This window comes from Vulpes vulpes, chromosome 6 (genome assembly GCF_048418805.1).
Source record: "Vulpes vulpes isolate BD-2025 chromosome 6, VulVul3, whole genome shotgun sequence".
Classification (NCBI taxonomy): domain Eukaryota; kingdom Metazoa; phylum Chordata; class Mammalia; order Carnivora; family Canidae; genus Vulpes; species Vulpes vulpes.
In genome coordinates this window covers 16,771,144-16,798,520 of record NC_132785.1, presented here as the reverse complement: position 1 = coordinate 16,798,520, position 27,377 = coordinate 16,771,144, and the positions used below count along the sequence as shown (strand labels likewise).

Genomic DNA, 27,377 nt, shown 5'->3' with positions numbered 1-27,377 from the left:
CAGTTCTGAAACTATTAATTCCTGAAAGATGATAGAATCGGGATCCAAAAGAGATTCCAAAAAGTGGAATAATGGACCTACAAGATGAAATTGAATTAGAAAAAAATGTAGAATACTTTGTTTTATTCTAAACAGCAACTAAACTTATATGGATGTCAGAGGCATAGCTTAGCAAGAGTATACATTTTTTTTAAAAAAAGTCCCAGTAGGATTAATTGACAGGGAGCTTGATATAAATCAACACTGAGTAGTGGGTGCCAAAAGAGCTAATGCAGTTCTTGGCTGCATTAATAGAATATTTTGTCCAGATCAAGAGAAATAATAATTCCATTCTATCACCTCTATATCAAACCACATACAGGCCACACACTTCAAGAAGAGTGGTAAACTGGAATATATTCAAAGGGAGTCATCAAAAAGATGAGAAGAATCAAAGCCATGTTATACAAAGATTAGCTGAAGGAAGCAAAAGATGTTTGTCAAAAGAGAAAATTCTGCAAATATCTCAGATGGCTTCAAAATTTGCAAGGCTGCTTGACGGGATGAGCACTGGGTGTTATGCTATGTGTTGGCAAATTGAACTCCAATAAAAAAATATACAAACAAATTTGTAAGGCTGTAACATCTAAGATACTAGATTTTTTTCCTCTGGCCCTAGAAGATTGACTTTGACGTAATAAATGCAAAGTTAATAATGCTCAATATGCTATTCGATTTTCCCAAAGTGAGATGTATAATATCATGGAAGTACACAAGTTCTCAATCTCTAGTGTTGTTCAAAACTGACAAATCTATAATTTATGTTTAGTTGGCAGCTAAGCTTTAGATGGATTGTTGCCGAAGACCTTTATGCTTCCTTCCAGACATAAATGCCATGATACCCAAGTAGCATATAAAAAGAGAAGAGTCAAGGTGGCCAAGAAGAATGAAATAGGAGAAAATATTTGCAAACCACATACCTGATAAATGGTTAGTATCCAAAATATATAAGGGACTTATATAACTCAATAGCAAATAAACAAATAATCCAATTTAAAAATTGGCAAAGGATCTGAATAGATATTTTTCCAAAGAAGATATTCCAATGGTCAAGAGGTACATAGAAAGATGCACAATATCACTAACCATGTGGGAAAAGCAAATAAAAACCACAATGAGATATTGCTTTATACCAATTAGAATAGCATCATCAAAAAGAAGAGATAACACATATTGGTGAGGATATGAAAAAAAGGGAACTCTACACTGTTGGTAGGAAAGCAAATGGGTATAACTATGGAAAACAGTATGAAGTCCTTCAAAAAACTAAAAATAGAACTACCATATGAGCCAACAAATTCAACTCCTAGGGATATATTTAAAGGTAACAGAAACACTAACTCAAAAAGATATCTACACCTTCACGTTCAGAGCAACATTATTTTGTAATAGTCAAGACATGAAAGCAACCTAGGTGTCCATGAATAGATGAATGAATAAAGAAGTTATGGTATGTATGGAATATTATTCAATCATTAAAAATGAGAAAATCCTGGCAACAACATAAATGGAATCTGAAGGCATTATGCTAAGTGAAATAAGTCAGACAGAAAAAGACAAATACTGTATGATCTCACTTATACATGGAATCTAAAAGGAGAAAAAAATGCTTAGAAAAAGAGATCAGACTTGTGGTTGCCAGAGACAGGTGGTGAGGAAGGGAAAGTCAGAGAAAGATGGTCAAAAGGTACAAACTTTCAGTTAGATAAATACATACAGGAGATATAATGTACAGTGTGATGACTGTGTGTATATGTGTGTATACATATACACACATACACAACGAAATATATATATAAATATGTCACATGTACTTTTGTGTGTACCTATACATATATACATATAAATACAAAGAGTATTATGGGCCATATAAAACAAGGAAATCCTGCCAATCCAACAACATGGATAGACCCTGAGGGCATTATGATAAATGAAATAAATCAGAGAAAGACAAATACTGTGTGCTATTACTTATGTGTGAAATCTTTAAAAATCAAACTCCTAGAAACAGAGAACAGATAGGTGATTGCCAGGGGTGGGGGTGCAGCATGGGGGAAATGGGTGAAGATGGTCAAAGGGTATAAACTTTCAGTTATGAGATGAAAAAGTTCTGGGCATGCAATATATAGCATGGGGACTATAGTTAATAATACCGTGTTGTATATTTGAAAGCTGCCAAAGAGTAGATTTTGAAAGTTCTTACTACATGCACACACACACACACACACACAACTGAGGAGGATGGATGTATTAACTAATCTTACAGTGATAATCATTTTGCAACATATACATGTATAAAATCACTGCATTGCACACCTTAAATTTACACAATGTTATAGGTCAATTATATCTCAATTAAGCTGGAAGGAAAAAAAAGGATAATAATAATCCCATCACAAGATTTAAAAAAATAATAAGTTGGTCAGGATGACAAGGAAATAAACTGAAATCTATTGTATACTTAACAATACCAGCACTGTGAAGGGAGCTCCAGTTAATGTGTTAATGGAATTTTCATAATATAATGTAAAAATTTTTATTTCCATTTCAGAGGAAAAAACTGTAGTTCAGGAAGTCAAGTAATTCACTCAATTGTCACAGATATGTAAATAGAATAGTTTCCTAAGATTGTATAGTTCTTTCCTCTAAAAGGGAAAACTTCTGGTTTGACTACTGTCCACACTTTTTAGTTGCTTTTATCAAGTCAAGCTCCTTTCTAAAGGGAGCTTATTGGTGCTGGTATTTATGCAGCCACCCCAGAGAGACAATGCACTTCCACTGGAGACTGTGAGGGTCACCTGCTTTAGAGGTACAGTCTGCCTCACATCATTCAGGACCCTCCATATTTTTATTCCCATCATGCCTGTTAAAATAAAGGAACAAGATTACAAGATTACAAGAGTATCTGAATATGGCGATCCTTTAAAATTTTATTACATCTAAGTTTTGTGTAAAATATAAAAAAATTATATATAATATATTTGATACTAATATCAGAGGAAATTTCATTCCAAGGAATTCCAATGAAAAATCTGATTGAAAATCTTCCTCCCTGGCTGGTTGGCTCATTGGTGAGCATCTGACTTTGGCTCAGGTCATGATCCCAGGGTCCTGGATCAAGTTCCACATCAGGCTCCACACATGGAGCCTGTTCTCCCTCTGCCTATGTCTCTGCCTCTGTCTCTGTGTCTCTCATGAATAAATAAAATCTTAAAAAAAAAATCTTCCTCCTTTCTTTAATAATTCTGTTGATTTCTTTAATAAGCTACTATAGTCAGTTACTCTAAATTATTAAATCTTACTGTATTTTCAGTCTATCTATCCTATGTTCAAAACCCCCCAGTGGCTTCTTGCCTCACTTGAAATAAGAGAAAATGTCTTGAAATGGCCAGCATGGCATTATACCATCATCCTCCTGACCTCTACGACCTCATCTTCATCTGCTCTTCCCCTTTCTGCCCAGCTACGGCCAGACTGGCCTGTGCACTGGGTGTCAAACAGCTCCTACCTCTTAGCACTTTCTGTTCTATTGCCAGGATGCTCGTCCTCAGAGAGCTGAATGGTGAGCTTCCTCACCTTCTTCAGGTCTTGAATCAAAGCCACCTTCTCAATAAAGGCTTCTTTGACATCCTATTTAAAATTACAGCACCTTTACCTGAAGCTCCCTATCACCCTTAACTTGCTTTATATTTTCCCCCAGAGATTACCATAATTTATATTCTGCAAGCTTTATTTGTTTTGGTTATCATATGTTTCCTCCCCACTAGCATACTAATTCCATGAGGACAAGGAACACTTTTATTTCCTGCTACATCTAGAGCTATATAAATGCTTGCCAAATGAAATGAATAAATTAACCAGGTGGATTTTTTAAAAGATTTTATTTTTTCATGAGACACACAGAGAGAGAGAGAGAGGCAGAGACCTAGGCAGAGGGAGAAGCAGGATCCTTGCAGGGAGCCCGATATGGGACTCAATCCTGGGACTCCAGAATCACGCCCTGAGCTGAAGGCAGACGCTTAACCGCTGAGCCGCTCAGGCATGTTGGTAGCAGTGTTTTTTATGCAGTAACTATTTTTAAATTTCTCCACTACATAAAAATTGTATAACACATTTTATGTATTTACTGTTTCTACAAACATCTCTACTAGCAGCATGTAAAGACCCCCCTAAAAAGTGTCTTAAAAACAGTAAAACATCTCTTAAAATTTAGTAATTTCTCTGAAATTTAAGATAAAAATATAACAGGTATTTTCTACATGCATAAATAACATGATGACAGAGAAATATGGTAGCTTTCTTTCTGTTAAAAAACATTGCTAAGAGGCAGATTAAATAATGCATTTACACCTTAGTATTGTAGTCTCTCCAAAGAATGAAAAAAAAAATGTCTTCCTGCTCACTGATGTGTCCTCGGAAATATCTCCATCAACATAATCACCTGTATTTATAAATTCCTCTACAAAGAACCCTGTGTAGAGCCCTATGCCAGGTACTAGGGATATAAGTGAAGCAAGCACCCAAAGAAAGTCCTGCCCTGGAAGAGCTTCTGATTATAATTGACAGAAAATGAGAGGAGAAATTGGTATTGACCAGCTGCCGCCTTAGAATCAGCAGAAATACTGCCAACACTCTTAGAGATGAATGATACCAAGAGATCTGAGAGGTTTTGGTTGAACAATCTCCTTGAATAATTGAGAAGAGATTACAACTGGATGAAACACACTGCATCAGTTATAACTTGTTCTCCATTGTTAGCTATTTCCTCTCATGCCTCTGAAGGATTAATAAGGTTATCAAGACAGACTATCACAACTGGTAGGTGTTTTAACCCTTATTGTGAACTGCCTGGCAACAAGGGTGAAACTTTAATAGTATCTAAATTGTTTAGTGCTAGAATGTGTCACTGATCTATATCTGAATACCCTATTTGATTCTTTTATTTCCTGTGACTAAAGAACTCTACAATATTTTTGACTGGTGTCACTGCAGTGATAATATTTGATGCTGCAGTACTCTGAAGGTCGATTTTACATAATTTTCAGCTCTCGACTTTTAAATCTCTCACTTAGTCATACTTTTAGATCTCCATCTAAAATTCTCACCTTCTCAAGTTCATTTCCTAGTCAATCTAGTTATAGAAAGCAAATGCTTAAAACACCATTCAATAATGCCAAGGCAGACATATTGGATTTAAGTTACATCCGCTTCTACACAGAAATATCAGAAGCGCAATTTAGAAGCAACACACATTCCTTTGTTCATGAATTTAGGTATGCATTTTTTCTTGAATTTGCAAATACTTAGTTGGATCATGCCAACAAACTAAAGTTCTACTACTTTAGGCTGCTGCTTAAAATGTGAACGATCTCAGAAAGATACCATGAATATTTTACCCCTTTATGGCTTGGAATGAGAATCAAAGGTTGACTTTTGTTTAAAGTTTTCTAGACATCCTGTATCTAGCAAACTACAGTTCCAGGAATTTAAAGATACAACTAAGGCTATGGAGAGAGAAAAGCCAGCCATTGCTGCTTATCGCCACCTGTCAGGAAATGTTACACTGCCAGCAGATATGCACCCTCCCCCCATTAGCAACGCTTGTAGAGATAAATGCAACATGAACTGTAAAGGTAATAGATGCTGCATTTTGATAAGATTTTAATGGACACAGACATTTCAACGAAGCTATAACAGGTGACAGCTTAAATTCAGTGGCTGAGAAAGACTTTAATTAAGATTTATAAGGCCAGCTATTGGAAGCAAATATAAAATGATGGTTAGACATGGTAAAAAAAAAAAAAAAAACTAAATGACTGATGGTCCCAGTGGTTTGTAACTAACCCTCATTCTAACTTAGGTGATTTAATAAAGATCCCAAATCTGTAGAGTTTTGTTGCTCTGTACCACAGGAGATAGAGAGGAACAACCTCAGAACTGCTCAGCCTGAACCAGAGAGTTAACAAGAGCCAGACTCTTAGGCTCATGATAATAATGATATTACATTGTCCCACTGGCTACGAACAATTAGGAACCATTATTCCCATCAGGAGCAAAGCCCAATAGAGTTTCAGTCTCATTCCCTGCAGTGTCAAACAAGCCTCGGACCCTGTTCCTCAACCTCTCTTATCCAAAAGCAGGCTCCTACACACCTGTGCAATCACCAACAAAGATAACACTCCTGTGGATCCAGGTAGTAATCAATGCTGTTAACCTTTGAGAAATACCCAAAGGAAAGGACCACACCCTGGCTCAGAGAGCAATTACACTACACTGGCAACAACATTAACCATACGGGGGTCCACACGCTTCTATAGCTGTAAGGTCATCAGGGAAAACATAATATGTAAACTTTTGATAGAATCATGTTGAACAGGCAGCCTTTATCTTACCTGGAAAGAAACTAATAGCAAGGGGACAAAGTAATTATAAGAACCAAGTAATAGAAAAATACTGATAGAAAATCTGTGGACTAGTTCCTACTGCTATCAAGCTAGTCAAGAAGTTTTCTTTGTGTTATCTTAGCATCATACAATCTCGTAATAGAAAAACACTAATAATTATCCAGTTCAAAGACATTTTGAATCTCAATAATTCTATAAATTGGAATCAAGTAAAATAACTTAAACCCATTTGTCACATTATAACTTTCTTCTGCCAAGGTATGGTTTCTTTTTCAAGTAAAGTGAGGGCTGTGGAAAAGATAGTACAACCACAGGAAATAGAATAAGACAAAAAAATGTTAAATTATTATTTTTTATTTCACTTCAAAGAGTTAAGAGAGTTAGATGTCTGAAATACAGAGCTTAACTTGGGCAGAAGTTAGAATTAATAAAAGCCTACTCAATATATTGTCATGTATAAAATTAAGATAAAAAGATACATATTTTTTGCTATAAAAATAATCTGATAATGAAGGCCAAATATTTGGCAAATGTTGATTCATTTTTTTACTCAACAAATGCAAATTCAACACATTTCCTACTTTGCAATGCCATATAAATTTTTCTCATAGAAGAACATTGTATTGCACTTATTTATTTCTAGACCAATTCCTCTATTAGTCTATAAGCTTGCCAAAAGCAGAGATTGTTCTTCAGCTATTTTTATATACCAGGACCTAGAGAAGTATCTGTAACATAGCAGGCATATAATAAATGTTTTTTGAATGAAGCAGAGATATATGAAAGAATGAATGGAAGTCAAGAGTTAGGCTTTCATCCAAACTGAATTACTCTTTAAAGGCCTCACCTCCTGATACCTTCACATTGGAGGTTAGGATTTCAATATCAGCTTGTGGGAAAGATGAATATTCAATCATGACAGTTGGTAAAACAAATGTAAAAGAGAAATTATGGTTCTATAGAAAGAAAAATATTTTAATAGAGATATGAAAGAAATGTAATGAGAGGGGGATCCCTGGGTGGCGCAGCAGTTTAGCGCCTGCCTTTGGCCTGGAGACCTGGGATTGAATCCCAAGTCGGGCTCCCGGTGCATGGAGCCTGCTTCTCCCTCTGCCTATGTCTCTGCCTCTCTCTCTCTCTCTCTCTCTGTGTGTGTCTCTGTGTGTGTGTGTGTGTGTGTGTGTGAATATATAAATAAATAAAAATTTTAAAAAAGAAATGTAATGAGATCATCAAGATCAGCCCACAAGCCCAGAAAAAGGAACATGGAAGATTTTATATATTCTTTTTCATCCATTTAACATGTATTTATCAGGTATCAATATACATCGGCATTGTTTAAGATGCTAGAAATGCCATGCTGAACAAGAAACACCAGTTCCTGCTCTTGCATAGGAGTTGAGATAATATTATAAAAAGCTATGTATATGTACTTGCAGCCTCTCTCTCTCTCCTTCTCCCTCCCTTCTTCCCCCACCCTCTCTCTCTCAATTCCCTCCTTTGGAGGTGGGAGGAAGATGTAAGGAAGAGACTTAAATTCAAAATTTTTGTGCCAAAGTCAAACCATGAGAACATTTTTTTAAATTAATTCTTAATATTTTAATTCCAGTGTAGTTAACATAAAGTGCTATACTAGTTCCAGGGGTACAATGCAGTGATCCAAAAGTTCCATACATTACTCAATGCTCAGCAAGACAAGGATACTCTAAATCCCCATCACCTATTTCACCCAACCCCCCATTCACATCCCCTCTGATAACCATCTGTTTGTTCTCTATAGTTAATAGTCTGTTTTTTGGTTTGCCTCTTTTTCCTTCGTTTTTTAAATTCCATAAATGAGTAAAATCATATGGTATTTGTCTTTCTCTAATTTATTTTACTTATCATTATAGTCCTTAAATCCATCCACGTTGTTGCAAATGACAAGATTTCATTCTTTTTTTGGCTGGATAATATTTCATTGTATTTATATAACACAATCTTCTTCTTTTTTTAAAGATTTTATTTATTTATTCATGAGACACAGACACACACAGAGAAAGAGAGCGAGAGAGAGAGGCACAGGCAGAGGGAGGAGCAGGCTCCATGTAGGGAGCCCAACCTGGGACTCGATGCCGGGTCTCCAGGATCACACCCTGGACTGAAGGTGGCACTAAACCGATGAGCCACCGGGGCTGCCCTAACATATCTTCTTTAAACATTCATCTGTCAACAGACCCTTGGGTTGCTTCCATCATTTGGCTATTGTAAATAATGCTGCAATAAACATAAAGGTACATTGATACAAATTGGTGTTTTTATATTCTTTTGGTAAATACTCAAAGAATATAAAAACACCAATTACTGGATTGTAGAGTAGTTCTGTTTTTAAAACACCAATTACTGGATTGTAGAGTAGTTCTGTTTTTAACTTTTGAGGAATCTCCATACTCACCAACACTTGTTTCTTGAGGTTGTTTTTTTCTTTTTTAATTTTAGCCATTCTGACAGTTGTGAGGTGATATCTCATTGTGGTTTTGATTTGCAGTTAAGACTTGGAGAGAATCTTAAGGACACTCACTTTTGCTCCATATTTAATCCAATATTTTCAATCTGTTTAGCAGGAATAAAGATATTTTTATCTCCATTTGATTATCTCTTATACCTTATGTCTCGATTGGTTCTAAATACTAGACTTTAAATTCCATAGGAATTGTGAAAATAGAGAAAAGTGAATATATGTAAATTATTTTCTCAATGTAATCTTACTGATCAACTGAACTGAAGAAAGAAAAGAAGGATGCTGCCTTAACTTTTGGCTCCAGCAACTTAGTGGATAATAATGTCATGGTAAGATGGGAACAACTGGGTAGTAGCCTAAGAGAATGATGGTTCCATTGGCTAAGATAAGAAATAAAGAGGAATAGTAGACTTGTGGAAAAGAAACAATTTTACTTTCAGACATGTGAAGGATGAGGTAAATTGGTATTTCCATGTGGAGTGTTCCAGTATATAATCAGGAACAATAGGTGCTCTAGAGCCCATAATACCTAACTTGGAGATTTTCTACTTACAGGCTATATTTGAAGCCATCAGGGCAGATAGATTGCCAGGGAATATGTATGATGTGAGAAATGGAAGTCAGACTTAGGAGATGTCAGCCCTAAGGAATGGAAAGAAGGAAATCAGCAAATGAAATTGAAGAGGTTTATTCAGAGAAAATGGAGTCACTGAAGAAATGTCATGGAAGTTAAGAGAGGAGAAATTTTTAAGAACAAAGGCTTGGTTGGCACCACTGAATACTGAGATGGGCCACAATACGAGAACCCAAAGCATCCATTTGACTTTTCAACCAAGGGGCCAGTGGTGACTTAAATAAAGGGAGGTAAGAGTTGAAGAGAGGGAGAATGATGTTAAAGGAAGTCTGGCTTCAAACAGGAGAAAATAAGAACCATACGGGAGTATTTAATACAAACATTTTTAAGAATACCACTGAAATGTCAAATGTTTTTTAAAGCACACGCTTTATATATAATTGTGCTAGTAAAAATTTGGTCATTTTAAATTCCTTAATCAATAGTATTTTTCAGGTTATTTCATAATTAAATTCATTCTGGAAAATTCTATTTTACATAAGAGGGTCTTCTTTTTTATTCTTCTTTTCCCTTCTCTGTCAATTTATCATAACACAAGATGCTTTTGAAAAACAAATCTATCTATTCACAGAAGAGTTGAGGCAGAGTTAATAATGGCAATCAAAAAATTCATATAATTGCAAAATATCAATTGTAGAAAGATATATGGCTGTAATTAAAATTAATGAACATTTTAGTCCCTAATAGCTGCAATTAAAGTAGTTGAAATTTTTTTAAATGTAAATGCCTCCTTTAAAGAGAAGTTAATATTACAATGAAACAGGCTTAAATTCTTTCCCCAGTCTCTGTGCTTTAATTGCCATCACAAGATAAGACAATTTTCTACCATAAGCAACTGGCTCAATACTGACAATTAATTTAAATTACCTTTTCATTTACACAAGTGCTTCATTTTGTTCTAATTAAAACCCTTGCTTATTTTACAAACCCACTGTTTGTCCATTTTATCTAAGTATATATGTTTATACCTTCATCCTATGGAGCTTTTAGGTACGATGTAGTTTTTGTCAGATATTACTTACTGTTCAGTTTCAAGGCGAAATTAGAGTGAAAGTTAGCAATAATAACAATGAATTAACGAACCATGAAATTGGTGCATTGAAATAAATTGCTCTAATTTGGCTTAAGATTTGAACACTGCCAAATGAATCCTCTTAACACAAACTATAAAATTATAAAAAGCTTCATTTCTGACACTGCTAAAAAACATAAGGATTCATTCTTTGGAAATGAGGTGACATAATAAAATAGAATACAAACTGTAGACGCGGAAATGAAGTTTGGTATTTGGGGAAATCTCGGGGAAAGCCCAGACCCTCTAAAGCAGGTCAGGCCCTTCTGCAATCAGTGAGGGCAGTGATCCCTTAACAGGGTGTTCTTACATTTCCAACTAAACCCTCAAAGACACTCGTTATTCTCACACACACATACAAAAATGCTTCCTGTTTCTTGCTGACCATTGTAGAAGTGAAGTTTGATTTAAACTGTCACCAAAATGAAATGCCCTTTCCCTCTTTTGAGTTTGCTTTGAAGGACATTAATGTGGACTTGGGAAAAGTCTGTGGCTGCTAGACCCACATTTGTCCCATAGATAAATAACTAATTTCATTTCTTCAGGATTAATATGTCTATACTGTTCCAGAATGTGTCATTACTGTAAGAAGTAACTCTGCATTTTGCAAGAGAATAAAAATGTCTTGTGTAGATATAGGACATTTTTTTCCTTTAAAAACACATAAAATGTGATGCTAAAACCATCTGTCCCTGCTGCCTTTACCGATTTTAAATCAGCTCTAACCCATTCAGTCTTCTCAGATGTTAAATTACCAGCTACCGTTCTATGTCTCCATCCTTAAAGCTAGGGTCATATAATTGATTCCATTTTCAAGCCTGGATTGATATTTAAACTAGTTCAGTCAGGTGGCGAATATACTTTCCTGTTCAAAAATGATATAATGTGAATTTATCCTAGGCCCTAAGATAAGCTGAACTGATTTCACATAACTCTGCAGAGCATTCCATAGAGCACTATTAGTAAAAAGAGGCTGTGGGGACATCATATGGGTTTGCCAATTACATGGCGCACACCTTGAAACAATTCAGTTGCTTCCCAAATATGGCTATGTCTCACACTTACCTAGATAGCTATTTTAAAATAGTTCTTAATATAGTGTGGCTATTTAAAATAGTCCTAGTCTATACCTACTGGTTAAGAATCTCAGAATTCTGTCTTTTAAAAAAGATTCACTGAAGATCCCAATGCCACTACCTCAGCAATAGTCTCTTGCTTCTCTAGGCTAATGGGAGAGGATTCTTGAAAACTTTCAAGGAGGAAAAACATCCATATAATCTGAGATCTTGAGGATATCTGAAAAAACTTTTAAACTAAATACAAAACTAACATTGAACAGAAGAGAAAACTCAGACCAAAAGAAGCTGAATGACTTTTAAATGGCAATAAACTGAACTAATGGACAGATGGATCATTAGAATCCAAGTCTGGTAGATGAACTGAACTGTCAATAATAAATAAGTTAGTTGAAATAATGGCAATACCCGTTGGCCCTCTGATTTTTTTGGTTATCTTTCAGTTAATGGAGTTCAGTTGTCAAGATAATTTTGAACCGTGCAAGAAATCATTTGATAAGTATTATTCAAGTTAAGGGGCACCTGGCTGGCTCAGTTGGAAAAGTACGTGACTCTTGATCTCAGAGCTATGAGTTCAAGCCCCACACTGGGTGTAGAGATTATTAAATAAATAAATGAACTGTTTCTTTAAAAAAGAACTATTCAAGTTAAAACCAAAAAAAGAAAAATAATTAAGATCTTATTTATTAATTTGAGAGAGAGAGAACACAAGCAAGGATAGGAGCAGAGGGAGAGGGACAAGTAGACTCTATGCTGAGTGTGGAGCCCAATGAGGGATTTGATCCCATGAACCTGAGATCATGAACTGACCCAAAATCAAGAGTCAGATGCTCAACCAACTGAGCCACCCAAGTGCCTCAAAACTCAACATTTTTAAAGGATAAAATGATATTGACCAATTACTATTTTTTTCTACAGCAATTAAAACTGGGTGCTTTGAGGGGGCACCTGGTTGGCTCAGCGTTTGAGCAGCTGCCTTTGGCTCAGGTCATGATCCCAGAGTCCTGGGATTAAGTCCCATATCAGGCTTCCCAGAGGGAGCCTACTTCTCCCTCTGCCTATATCTCTGCCTCTCTCTCTATGTCTCTCATGAATAAATAAATAAAATCTTTAAAAAAAATAAAATAAAAATAAAACTGGGTGCTTTTGAAAAAATTTTTGAAGAACGTCCATAGGTTTTCTATGGTAGCCATATCAATTTAAATATTTGCCAATAGTGCATAAGGGTTCCCTTTTCTCCACATCTTTGTTACTTTTTTTTTTTTAAACAAGTGCTGTGGCCCATGTTTATTTTTTTTTTTTTAAGATTTTACTTATTTATTCATGAGAGATACAGTGAAAGAGAGGCAGACACACAGGCAGAGGGAGAAGCAGGCTCCATGCAGGACTCAATTCCAGGACTCCAGGATCACGCCCTGGACCGAAGGCAGGCACTAAACCACTGAGCCACGCAGGGATCCCATCTCTTATCTTTTTGATGATAGTCATTCTAACAGTGTCATTGTAGTTCTGATTTGCATTTTCCTGATGATTAGTGATGATGAACATCACTTCATGTATCTGTTGGCCATTTGTAAGTCTTTGGAAAAACAGCTATTCAGTTCCTTGGCCCATTTTTAAATAAGATTTGAGTTTTTTGTTTTTACTAAGTTGCATGAGTTATTATTATTATATATTATTATTATTATTTTGTACATTAACCCCTTATCAGATATACAATTTGCAAGTATTTTTTCCCATTCTATAAATTACCTTTTCATTTTGTTGATGGTTTCCTTTGCTGTGCAGAAGCTTTTTAGTTTGATAATATATAGTCCCAGTTATTAATTTTTGCTTTTGCTGTTTATGCTTTTGCTGTCATATCTAAAATATCATTGCCAAAACTAATGTCAAGGTGTTTTTCCCCTGTGTTTTCTTCTAGGGAACCTATGGCTTCAAGTCTTCTGTTTAAGTCTTTAATCCACTTTGAGTTAATTTCTGTGAGTAGTATAAGATAGGTTATTCAGTTTTCCCAACGCCCTTTATTGAAGAGACTTTCCTTTTCCCATTGAGTATTCTTGGCTCCCTTGTCAATTATCATTTTTTTATAATAAATTTATTTTTTATTTGTGTTCAATTTGCCAACATACAGAATAACACCCAGTGCTCATCCCGTCAACTGCCCCCCTCAGTGCCCGTCACCCATTCACCTCCACCCCCTGCCCTCCTCCCCTCCCACCACCCCTAGTTCATTTCCCAGAGTTAGGAGTCTCTCATGTTCTGTCTCCCTTTCTGATATTTCCCACTCATTTCTTCTCCCTTCCCTTATATTCCCTTTCACTATTATTTATATTCCCCAAATGAATGAGAACATATGTTTGTCCTTCTCTGATTGACTTACTTCACTCAGCATAATACCCTCCAGTTCCATCCACGTTGAAGCAAATGGTGGGTATCTGTCGTTTCTAATGGCTGAGTAATATTCCACTGTATACATAAACCACATCTTCTTTATCCATTCATCCTTTGATGGACACCAAGGCTCCTTCCACAGTTTGGCTATTGTGGACATTGCTGCTATAAACATCGGGGTGCAGGTGTCCCGGCGTTTCACTGCATCTGTATCTTTGGGGTAAATCCCCAACAGTGCAATTGCTGGGTCGTAGGGCAGGTCTATTTTTAACTCTTTGAGGAACCTCCACACAGCTTTCCAGAGTGGCTGCACCAGTTCACATTCCCACCAACAGTGTAAGAGGGTTCCCTTTTCTCCGCATCCTCTCCAACATTTATGGTTTCCTGCCTTGTTAATTTTCCCCATTCTCACTGGTGTGAGGTGGTATCTCATTGTGGTTTTGATTTGTATTTCCCTGATGGCAAGGGATGCAGAGCATTTTCTCATGTGCTTGTTGGCCATGTCTATGTCTTCCTCTGTGAGATTTCTCTTCATGTCTTTTGCCCATTTCATGATTGGATTGTTTGTTTCTTTGGTGTTGAGTTTAATAAGTTCTTTATAGATCTTGGAAACTAGCCCTTTATCTGATACGTCATTTGCAAATATCTTCTCCCATTCTGTACGTTGTCTTTTAGTTTTGTTGACTGTATCCTTTGCTGTGCAAAAACTTCTTATCTTGATGAAGTCCCAATAGTTCATTTTTGCTTTTGTTTCTTTTGCCTTCGTGGATGTATCTTGCAAGAAGTTACTGTGGCCCAGTTCAAAAAGGGTGTTGCCTGTGTTCTCCTCTAGGATTTTGATGGAATCTTGTCTCACATTTAGATCTTTCATCCATTTTGAGTTTATCTTTGTGTATGGTGCAAGGGAGTGGTCTAGTTTCATTCTTCTGCATGTGGATGTCCAATTTTCCCAGCACCACTTATTGAAGAGACTGTCTTTCTTCCAATGGATAGTCTTTCCTCCTTTATCGAATATTAGTTGACCATAAAGTTCAGGGTCCACTTCTGGGTTCTCTATTCTGTTCCATGGATCTATGTGTCTGTTTTTGTGCCAGTACCACACTGTCTTGATGACCACAGCTTTGTAGTACAACCTGAAATCTGGCATTGTGATGCCCCCAGATCCCTTGTCAATTATCATTTGACTATATACATGGGGGTTTATGTGGGCACATAGCTTTGGAATATAGTTTGATATCAGGATGTGTGATGCCTCCAGCTTTATTCTTTCTCAAGATTGCTTTGGCTATCTAGGGGTTTTTTTGTGGTTCCATACAAATTTTAGGATTTTTTTTTCTATTTCTGTGAAAAAATATCATGGGAATTTTTATAGCAATTGCACTGAATCTATAGATGGCTTTGGGTAGTATGGATATTTTAACATCAATGTGACTTCTGGATATAAAGGAAATGAAATTGGGAAAGATATCTGCACTCCAATGTTCACTGCAGCATTACTCACAATAGCCAAGATATGGAAACGATCTAAGTGTCCATCAGTAGATGAATGGATGAAGAAAATGTGATATATATATATATATATATATATATATATATATATATATGAAATATTATTTAGCAGGAGAAAGAAGGAACTTCTGCCATTTGGGACAACGTGGGTAGAACTTAAGGGCATTATGCTAAGTGAAATAAGTCAAAGAGAGAAAGATAAATACTATAAGATATCACTTATAAATGAAATATTAAATAACCAAACTCATAGAAATTGAGAACAGATTGGTGGTTGCCAGGGGTAGGGATAGGGGATGGGACAAATGGATGAAGGTGGTCAAATGGTACAAACTTCCAGTTATAAAATGAGTAAGTCCTGAGGATATAATGTACAGCATTGTGACTATAGTTAATGACATTATATTGTATATTTCAAAGTTGCTAAGAGAGTAGACTTTCAAGAGTTCCCACTACACACATACAAAAATATAACTGAGTTGATGGATATCCTAAATCACCTAATTGTGCTAATCATTTTATAATATATGTATATAAAATAACTTCATTATATACTTTAAACTTACACAATGTTATACATCAGTTATATCTCAGTTTAAGAAAAATTGAGTGCTGTGGGAATATACTGCTATTAGGGTCCTATGGACAAATTAAGAGGTAATACAGATGCTCCCTGCTCCTAACCCCTGTGTTACACAGAGTTACTCTGGCTAGCACCTGATTCATCTTCTAACTCACTATCCATCCTGCTCCTGCCCCACTTCTAGGTCACACTACCATGAATTCAACTCCAAGGTAAATGAGAGATGAGAAAACTGGCCAGCCATTACAAGGTATATAAAAATACTATCTTGACCAGCAGTGAAACACTTTTTCCCAGAGAGAAGTGAAAATGTACAAGAATCTTAACAATATTACTTCCAGCATGCCCTTAAACATTTACTTTAGCCAAACAAAAGTATATTTGCCCCAGAGCTTGTCGTTGCTTTATAGATGAACTGAGCTTTGCATGGTATGTAATGATTCCAGGACTTAAGAAAAAAAGAGGTGAGTGTCAAGTTAAGTCTCTCCTATTTCATATTGTAAAAAATATACAACTTTGAAACATATTTTTAAGTAGGCCACCACAAAAGTGCTATATAACTGCTTAAGACTATTAATAGCAAAAAGATCAGTAACTATAATGTGAACATCTTTAACTAAAGAGCAATTCTGCTAATTTTGTTATTAGAATCAAGGACAATTATATACAACCAGGTGTGCTGCAGATTATTTTTTCCTTTTAGTATCTGAATGTGCACCAAGGGACTTTAATAATGACATATTTTAATGAAGTAAGAAGCTCTAAAATAAGTAAGTGATTTTCACCTGTTAATAGCATGGTGTGTTGAACCCAAAAACATTCACTTCAAATTCTACTTCTATGGAAACCTTATACTTCAAATCACAACCATGTTACTTTTTATAAAAACATCTCTTTGGGCATTATATGCATTAATTTTCAAATGATTCCTTTTACTTGCCTATTTAGATTCCATCTAATAAACATAATCTGGATTATGCCAATAAAACATAATATCGTGGTTTACACATGTCAAATTTTGTAATGATCAAATATAAAATCACTCAGTAAAGTTTTAATCTGTTTAATCATTATTTTATTTGATTGAAAATCTTCATTACTAGTTTCTATATTGCTTTCTATTTTCTCTTATCTCAAATATATTTGCTGGCCCCAAATTTCACTATTTCTTTTACTAATGTTTTTATGCAGAGCCACTTATAGATTTAAATGTGAAAAAATGAAAATAGTATAAAAAGTGTGGTTATTTGTACAGAGATTGTGTCTTACTCTTATTCAGAATATTCTACCCAATGTCTTGCAAACAGTAGGTGCTCAAATCAGTTTACTGAATAAATAACTAAGCTTTCAAATAATGCTCTACCAAAACTTCAGGAAGAAATCACTTTGCCAATCTGCAAAATAGATAATGACAACTGAAGACTAAAATTCTAGCTCACATAGTTCAGGGCCTGATCTAACTCCAAAGCCCATGCTATTTATGGGCTTTCCTGTTTTGCCTAGAGATGTTCCTACTGAATCTAAAATGTAAAGTATAAAACATTATCCTCTCTTTTATCCTTCTGCACTTTGCTATGACACAGTCCTCTGCAGTGTAATATTATATGGTGAGTCAACTCAATGGAAATTATCCATGAAATTTCTGTGTCTTTAGATAACTCATTTAATCTATCTGAACCACTTTCTATTCCCTAATTTGTTCTTATTTTTCATCTATAAAATATGATGCTTGAAGCAAACAACCCAGTTTTAAAATTCCACAAAAATGATAAAAATTGATAGGTTTAATGATACAACTACATTTAAAAAATAATTTATAATAAGACAAGCAAACAAGTGGAACTATTTTTAAAATATGTCTAGAAATTGAATCATGTTTCTTATCAGGCAGTTTTCAATCACCAATAGTCCAATTACTACTAAGTTTCTTCCAACACAATAAGTAATTTCACTTTCTCCCTGCTCCCATCAGGAAGCCTTTAGCTAATACAGGGTTCAAAAGGTAGCATAGAAAATAGGCATGTTAATATGTTGGTATATATAAAATGAAACTTTTTCATAGGGGCAGCCCGGGTGGCTCAGTGGTTTAGTGCCACCTTCAGCCCAGGGCCTGATCCTGGAGATCTGGGATTGAGTCCCACGTCAGGCTCCGTGCATGGAGCCTGCTTCTCCCTCTGCCTGTGTGTCTGCCCCTCTTTCTCTCTCTCTCTGTGTGTCTCTCATAAATAAATAAAATCTTTAAAAATAAATAAATAATAAATGAATGAAACTTTTTCATAGAAAGTTATTTCATGAAGAAAAAAAAGAAATGGAAAAATGAATATAAATTGTCACTGGATACAAATATGAATATAATTCCATTAAATTATCACCCCTCTATGAATATATTTGTAACAAGCAATGCTTCGTTTTGTTGCCACTTTTAAAATCCAAAAATTCAACAAGATCTCATGTGCTCACAACTGGTGCTAATAAATAAAATGTGTATTTCATCTCTGAGTGTGACTAATTTCAATATGTAACAATTTCTAACAAAATAAGAAAAAGTAAAATGATAAGAATGGCTTTTTTCTTCTCAGCATCCTCCAAAGGGAAGATTTCCCTAAGAATTCATCTTTCTAAAATTGTTTTCTATCGCCTCTGGTTATTTACTTCAAACTATGTTAACAGAGGATTTATATAGGCATACGTTATTTTACTGTGTTTCACTTTATTATGCATCACAGGTATTGCATTTTTTACAAATTGAACAAGCCTATTGACACCATTTTCCCAACATTTATTCACTTCATATCTCTGTGTCATGCTTTGGTAATTCTCACAATACTTCTAACTTTTTCATTATTATTATATTTGTCATGGTGATCTGTGACTAGTGATCTTTGATGTTACTATTGTCATTGTTTTGGGCTTCATGAACCGTGCCCAAAAAAAAGATAGCAAACCTAATCGATAAATGTATGTGTTCTGAGCTCCACTGACCAGCTTTCCCCCATCTCTCTCCCTCTCCTTAGATCTACCTATTCCCTGAAACACAATGATGTTGAAATTAAGCCAGTTAGTACCCCAACACTGGCCTCAAAGTGTTCAAGTGAAAGGAAGTGTTGCTCATCTCTCATTTTAAATCAAAAGCTAAAATGATTAAGCTTAGTGAGAAAGGCACGTCAAAAGCTGAGGCAGGCCAAAAGCTAGGCCTATTGTGCCAAACAGTTAGCCAAGGTGTGAATGCAAAGGCTGAGCTCTTGAAGGAAATGCAAAAGTGCTACTTTAGTGAACATATGAATGATAAGAAGGCAAAACAGCCTACTGCTAATACAGGGAAAGTTTTCGTGCTCTGGATAGATCAAGCCTTAAACCAAAGCCTAACCCAGAGCAAGGCCTTAACTCTCTTCAATTCTATGAAGGCTGAGAGAGGTGAGGAGCTGCAGAATTAGTTTGAATCTAGAACTAGTTGATGCGGTTTAGGGAAAGAAGCCATTTCCATAACCTAAAAGCACAAGGTGAAGCAGCAAGTGCTAATGTAGAAGGTTCAGCAAGTTATCCAGAAGATCTAGCTAAGATTATAATGAAGGTCGCTACACTAAACAACAGATTTCCAATGTAGATGAAACAGCCTACTATTGGAAGAAGATGCCAGCTAGGACTTAGATAACTAGAGAAAAGTCAATGCCTGGCTTCAAATGTTCAAAGGACAGGCTGACTCTTTTTAGAGGCTAATGCAGCTCGTAACTTTAAGTTGAAGCCAATTAAAATCCTAGGGCCCTTAAGAATTATGCTAAATCTACTCTACTTATGCTCTATAAATTGACCAACAATGCCTAGATGATAGCACATCTTTTTACAACATGGCTTATTGATATTTTATGCTCACTGTGGAAAACTACTGGTCAGGAAAAAAAATCCCTTCAAAATACTACTGCTAATTGACAGTGTACTTGGTCACTCAAAATTTCTGATGGAGATGTACAATGATGTTAATGTTTTCCCACCTGCTAGCACAACATCCATTCTGCAGCCCATGGATCAAAGAGCCATTTTGACCTTCAAGTCTTATAATTTTAGAAATACATTTCAAAAGGCTACAGCCACCATACAGAGTGATTCTTCTGATGGATCTGGACAAAGTAAATTAAAAGCTTTCTGAAAAGATTCACTATTCTAGATGTCACTAACATTTGTGATTCATCAAAAGAGGATAAAATATCAACATTCACAGGACTTTGGAAGAAGTCGATTCCAACCTTCATGGATGATTTCAAGGGGTTCAAGACTTCAGTGGAGGAAGTTACTGCAGATGTGGTAGAAACCGAAAGAAAATTAAAATCAGAAGCATAGCCTGAAGATGTAGATTCTTAAAATATCATGATAAAACTTGAACAGGTAAGGAGTTGCTTCTTATGGATAAGCAAAGAAAGTGTTTTTTATAATGGAATCAACTCCTGGTGAAAAGTAATCTAAAAATTATTGAAGTGATAAAAAAAAAAAGGACTTAGAATATTACCTAAACTTAGTTGATAAAGCAGCAGCAGATTTTGAGAAGATTGACTCCAATTTGGAAAGAAGTTCCACTATAGGTAAAACACTATCCAACAACATATGTACTCCAGAGAAATTATTCATGAGAGGAAGAGTCAATCAATGTGTCCTACTTCACTGCTGCCTTAAGTAATTGCCATAGCCACCCAGCCTTCAGCAACCACCACCCTGATCAGTCAATAGCCATCAGCATCAAGGCCAGACCTTTCCCCAGCCAAAAGGTTAAAACTCAAGGGAATTTCACATGCTGGTTAGCATTTTTAGCAATAAAGTATTTTTTTTACAAAAAGTACACACATTTTTAGACACAGTGCTATTGTACAATAATACCACAATAGACTATAGTATAGTGCAAATATAACTTTTATATGCACTGGGAAACCAAAATAGAATTCATTTGGCTGGCTTTATTGTGATAGTTGCATATTGCAGTAATCTGGAAGCAAACCCAGGTATCTCAGAGGTATGCCTGTATCTTAAAGTGCCTTCCAAATTGTGGCTAAAATGATAAGATTAGTGGCTTATTCAGATTTTCACCTGAAGTGGAGAAATGCCTGGTTGTTACTGTCGCTGTTTATATTTTTTCTAATGCATATTCATGATGAAACCAATATAGGAAAAGAAGCAACCCTGACTGCAGCTGTACTGACAAACAACAGTTAATAGGGCTGAGGCCCTACAACTTCATGAAGCCAACTAAAACTATTACTGCTATTAGAAGGCTAAGAATCTCTAGATTGGATGGCAAGAAACAGGTGTCCCAATTCATCTGATTACTTAATTTTTAACTTGAGATAACTTTAGTAGGAGAAATTATGGTGTAACCTTATTCACTTATTTTTCTAACAAATACAAACTAAGCACATTCTAGGTATCATTTATTACACAAAAAGTGATACAATGTTTATTCTGGGGGGACCACTACATGGTAAGTTCCCTACTAGGTATGGGCAATTCCCTGCCTTCAGAAATAATGTATGAAAAGCATCTGTGAAAAGATGCACAGTCCAACCATCAGGTTCCATGTTAAAACAAAGATTCCAGTACCAAAGAGCTAAAAAAATTATGAAATTCCTAATTATTTCTTTTATTCATGGTATTTGACAATATATTTCTGGCATTTTGTTGTTTTTACATCATCCTCATCTTTCTTAATTTAGGTCCAATGGGGCTAAAGATGTGCTATCCTTTCAATATGCTGATGACTTCCTACCTTCTCCCAATTATGGGGCCTATTGTTATGAAAAGCAGCATTATCAATTTTATTTTTTCTAACCTAAAGTAAAGTAAATATAATTTAAAATTCAAACAGGCAAACACTGGAATAGAATTTGGACAAAATAACAATGATTTTTAAAATCCAAGCTAGCATTGGTACCTAACACCTCAAAATGTTCTTTCCAGCTGCCAAAACTGTCCACGCTCAGCTTGCAACAGAGGTTATCATATTTGATCTTATGAAAATGTAGGTTTTAAGAAAGTCAAACCTCTGAAAGTCAGGAACTGCTTATATATGCATTTGTATTTTAGAGAAAGTTGATGGTAATTAATCAGGTAAGTTTTAGATATAATGCTGGAAAAAAGTATTTACGGAGACCATTTCACTTTTTTGGTCACTCTCAGTTATTTTAGCAGTTTTTTCATTACAACTTTTGATTAAGCATTGAAAGCCCACATAGCACATTGCTGTTCTTTTTATTCTTCCTAAATTTGTCTACCTAATCTTTAATTCTTTCTTTCCAACTCCTTTCTATTCAATCATTTAGCTGCTTACTAATCCATCATCTGTAATTAGGAATTATCTCTTTTATCTCCCTAGTATCTTTTGATAAGTTCTAGCCACAAATGTTCCCACATCCCTTTCTTCTATTTCCACTTCATTTGTTTACCAATAAACAAAACTAATCAGAAGACATATTCATGTGCAAGCATTGATAGTTTCCAAGACTCCAAATTGAAGAATGTCTCTGCCTATAGAAGGAAATTTTGAAAATTTCTGTATATTTAAAATCCCTACTGTGCTAGCTTTATCATATAGGGTACTATCTGTGGAGCAGGCAACTACCAATATAACATGATCTGGGGAAGAAAGCAGCTTCAGTTCCTTCCTATGCACTGAGCCTAAAGTGATACCGAAATTATCTATGGTTGAATAATGTTGATATTTTAACTCAAGAGGCCTGTGTGAAACATTATTATTCAAACTCCTATCAGGATTCCACCCTCAGGGGCACCTGGGTAGCTCAGTCGGTTAAGCATCTACCTTTGGCTCAGGTCTGATCTCAGGATCTCGGGATCCAGCCCCTGTTCAACTCCCTGGATCAAGTCAGGCTCTCTGCTCAGTGGGGCATCTACTTCTCCATCTCCCTTTCTCTCTGCTGCTCCCCCTTGCTCACTTTCTCTTTCTCTCAAAAAAAGTAAATATTTTTTTAAACTCCACCTTCATTTTAAGACAGAAGACCATAATAAAAATGCAACTACATCATCCAAGAGGATAAGAATCAAGTGTGAATGGAAACACTATCAAAAAAGCAGACTATAATCACAAGTTAAATTGAAATGATCAATAAAACTTATAACCATAACTAGAGAATTTTTTTAAGTCCTGTCACTAAAATTGGCTCAATTCTAGCATCAATATTACTTTTGGCTTTCTTTAACTTCCCTATGTACTCTTTTGTGAATTTGTTCTCTCAGCATTCTCCACTAGAAGAAACCAGAATTCTGCATAGGGTAACGGATTCCATGGCAAGTTTAGAATATCCTAGTGACATCTGTAAATAGAATGAGTTGTGGCTATAAAGGCAATGGAGTCAACTTAAAAGTGCTTCTTCCAGCCAGGGTTGCCTAGGTGGCTCAGTTGGTTAAGCATTGGACTCAATTTCTGCTTGGGTCATGATCTTAGGGTCATGAGATTAAGCCCCATGTCCAGTCCAGTTCTGTGCTCAGTGTGAATCTGCTTGAAATTCTCTCTCTCCCCCTGCCCCTCCCCCTACTCACACTCACACACTCACTCTCTCCCAAATAAATAAATAAATAAAATATTTTCTTTAAAAAGTGATTCTTCTAGCCAGTAATGACCATTTATATCTTTTGGTATAAGTTCTAGAACAAGATGAATCAGCAAAAGGACAGCAGTACTGTAGTACATGATGATTTCTAAATGAGAAAAAATAATATAAATTGCAGAGATAAGTAAGCAATTGTAGAAAAAAATACATGTAAATAAGTTAGGATGACTTTATCTTAATAAACAGGAAGGTTGGGGATCCCTGGGTGGCGCAGTGGTTTAGCGCCTGTCTTTGGCCCAGGGCGTGATCCTGGAGACCCGGGATCGAATCCCACGTCGGGCTCCCGGTGCATGGAGCCTGCTTCTCCCTCTGCCTGTGTCTCTGACTCTCTTTCTCTCTCTCTCTGTGACTATCATAAATAAATAAAAATTAAAAAAAAAAAAACAGGAAGGTTGTGTGTGTGTCTATGTCTGATATATTCTGTTAATTATACACTTCTAAAATATGGACCTATGTTTCTTTTCCTCTGCATAAGCAGGGGAAAAAAAGTAATAGTGAATAAATCAAACAGTTTTGTAAAAAGGTAGTAATTTACTGAGTAGAGAAAACTGATCGGTTCTGTTGGTCATATATAACAGGCAGGTGAAAATAAAAAGGAACATTCAACACAATCAGGCCAATGATAAAGCAGAGCTTCAACCATGTGTTCAAAAGTGACTAATGAAATAACTGTACTATAAACAAAGACTAAATAAACTGAGTCAATCCTTAATATACTATGAAATATAACAAAAACTAAATGGCACAAGAATTGATAAATTACATATATCTTTAATAAACTAGCATATCATAATAAAACAAAGATAACAGATTGCAAACAACTAAAACCTATGTCAAAGGGATTAACTTAAAAAAATAGTATTATTGACCTAACAGCGAAATTTTAACAATACAAAAAGAAGCTCAATTTGAAGATCAATAGCTTAATTTTGAGTCACCTTGGGAGAATCAAAGCAGACTTAGGTCCCAACCAAGAATCCAAAACGTGACTGTTCAGAGAAGATATCCTTTATTCTTTGGAGTCAATTAACATGACTACAACTCTAGAAATATATCAAAGTAATATCACCAAACCTTTAAAAGGTATGAAAATAGCTATAGTCATGATACTTGAAAGATATGCAGAGAAGTAATGAAAATTGATTAAATTATGGAATTGGTTTGTATAGAAATAAAGTAATTAGCTGAGTGATAACTGTGTTTGTCCTTTGCCTTCTATTTAAGGTAATGAATCAGGGGTAATAATTTCATAATTATATTTTAATTTTTAAATAGAATTTAAAATATGTAATCTATTTTTAAAAGATAAAAATGTCAAAAAAAGATAAAAATGTCTTAACATGCTTTATTACATTTATGTATTTAATATGCTGAGCATTAAACAAAGTACAAATAATCATGAATGTGCTTCTCCAAGTACAAAAGCCTCTCAGATATAAAAGAACCTTTTGTTTGTGAAATGGAGTGTGCCCATTAGCACCTATTGTCACATTAGCAGAGATCATTGCCTTGATAACAGGAGAGGGCAATATTCTCAGAAAAACCATTCTCAGAAAACTTTTAACAAAAAAATGGAAAGTAAAAGCCAAAGATAGTATCCAAAGAGAGCAGGCCTGAATAAGACAAGGCAGTATAAATGCTGTTTTTGTCAGTGTTTGGTAAGTCAACCATGTCTGTGGTTTCTGATCTGACATTTAACATGTCTACATCCCCAAACCTCTTCAAATGATAATACAGACAGTATAATTTCACAGCAAAAGGTGGCAATTTGGAGTCTAAGAAACCTGGATTCAAACCTCCCTCCCATTATTAACTCTGCCTTCTGGGTCCCATTTCTTTTTTTAAAGATTTTATTTATTTATTCACAAAAAACACAGAGAGAGAGGCAGAGACATAGGCAGAAGGAGAAGCAGAATTCCTGAGGGGAGCCTGATGCAGGACTCAATCCCAGGACTCCGGGACCATGACCTGAGCCAAAGGCAGATGCTCAACCATTGAGCCACCCAGGAACCCCTGGGTCCCATTATTAAGTAGCCCCAAGAGTCAACTTTTTATCATTAGTATGGACATATTTATATCTGCCATAAAGGTGAACAAGGATTATACACACAAAAGTGCCTAATATACAATAATTGATTTAAAATGTCCTGATTTCATAAGGATGAGGTAGAAACAGACATAAATAATGTCTAACCCTCCTTGGTAATAGATGTTTAACCCTCAAACATGATGGTAACCATGAAGACACACCTCACAGATCCCCCCTACGGAGAGCATAATTGACCTAGAGCCCCAGCTACTGTGCTCTGAAACCCATCACCACTTTTGCACTGAGGTCACCTTCCAGCAATGCTCCCAGCCAATGATGTACTAAGGTAAGCCTACTAAGACAGGCCTACTCCTGAGAGATAGGGAAGCTTTCATCTGTGGACTCCCCATCAGCCTTGCTAAAATTTATCAGAACAGCACTGCAGTCTCAGCCTCTTGCACCCAATCTTCCTGCTTTACTTCTCTCCTTCTGGGTGAGAGCTACAGCTGCATCAAAGTCTAATGATCACTCAGCCTCTCCTAGCTCCCTTTCCTATTTTCCTTCATGAGCACTTCCCCCTAAGAAAGTTCTTACATGTCTAATACTGTCTTAGCATTTGTTTCTCAGAGGACCAGGACTCACATAGGAACCCAGGTTCTTACAACTAATTATGGCAATAATTTATAGTATTTTAAAGCCTTTAGTAGGTTGAAGACTTGATTCTCTTGTGAAAAGCCTCAGAGGTAGGAGCAGAGCCAATAGATTTAAGGACTTAAAAGTCCTAACATTAAAAGACTATATTAAGTCCATTAAAATAATCTACTTAAAAGGCTAACTCTACCATTAGTAAAAATAATGACAAATGCTTGTGGGAATGTACTTTTAGAAATGATAATCCATGGTCAAGGCCACTTGGCCTATGCTTTAAAATCAATCATAAAATCACTTTCTGAAATATGTGTTTTATTTATTAAAACAAGTGCCCTGAAAAGGCCACAGTACCGATCAATAAATCTATAATGAGGTTAAGACTACATGTTCTAAAGGAGCATAATCTTTAATAGTGTAGGCTCCAGCACCTTATACTAACACTGACAAAAAAAAAACAAAAAACAAAAAACAAATTCTCATCCCATCCATGGGCCAAAAACTTTGAAATTTCTATTACTGAAAAGTGTTCCCATACTATATTTAGACATTTTCTTAGACTCCTTAAGGCTGCCAATATAAAGCATATCTACAATTCATTTTCATAGCTGTTCTTTGTATAGCACTTTCATTCTGATTTTGCATTTTAAAATATACCTTTGTAATTCTTATAACCATTATGGTAACACCTTTAGACATCCAGATTCCTAAAAGACCCCAAATTAACCAAGCTGAATTAGAAAATAAAAAAATCAAATTCCTTTTCAAAGCACTCTACCTGTTAAATTCATTCAGTCTACTTCTGCTCTATGGCCAAATATGAATTCAGAGGCCCTTTCCAAATATAGTCGCTAAACATTCAAATACTTATTGAACACCTGAACT

General features: G+C 35.6%; 1 pseudogene; it reads left to right on the top strand.

The window, feature by feature from the left end:
• Positions 1-5,545: 5,545 nt before the first annotated feature.
• LOC112928098 (ubiquitin-conjugating enzyme E2 E2 pseudogene) overlaps positions 5,546-27,377 on the top strand; it is a 91,371-nt pseudogene continuing 69,539 nt past the window's right edge.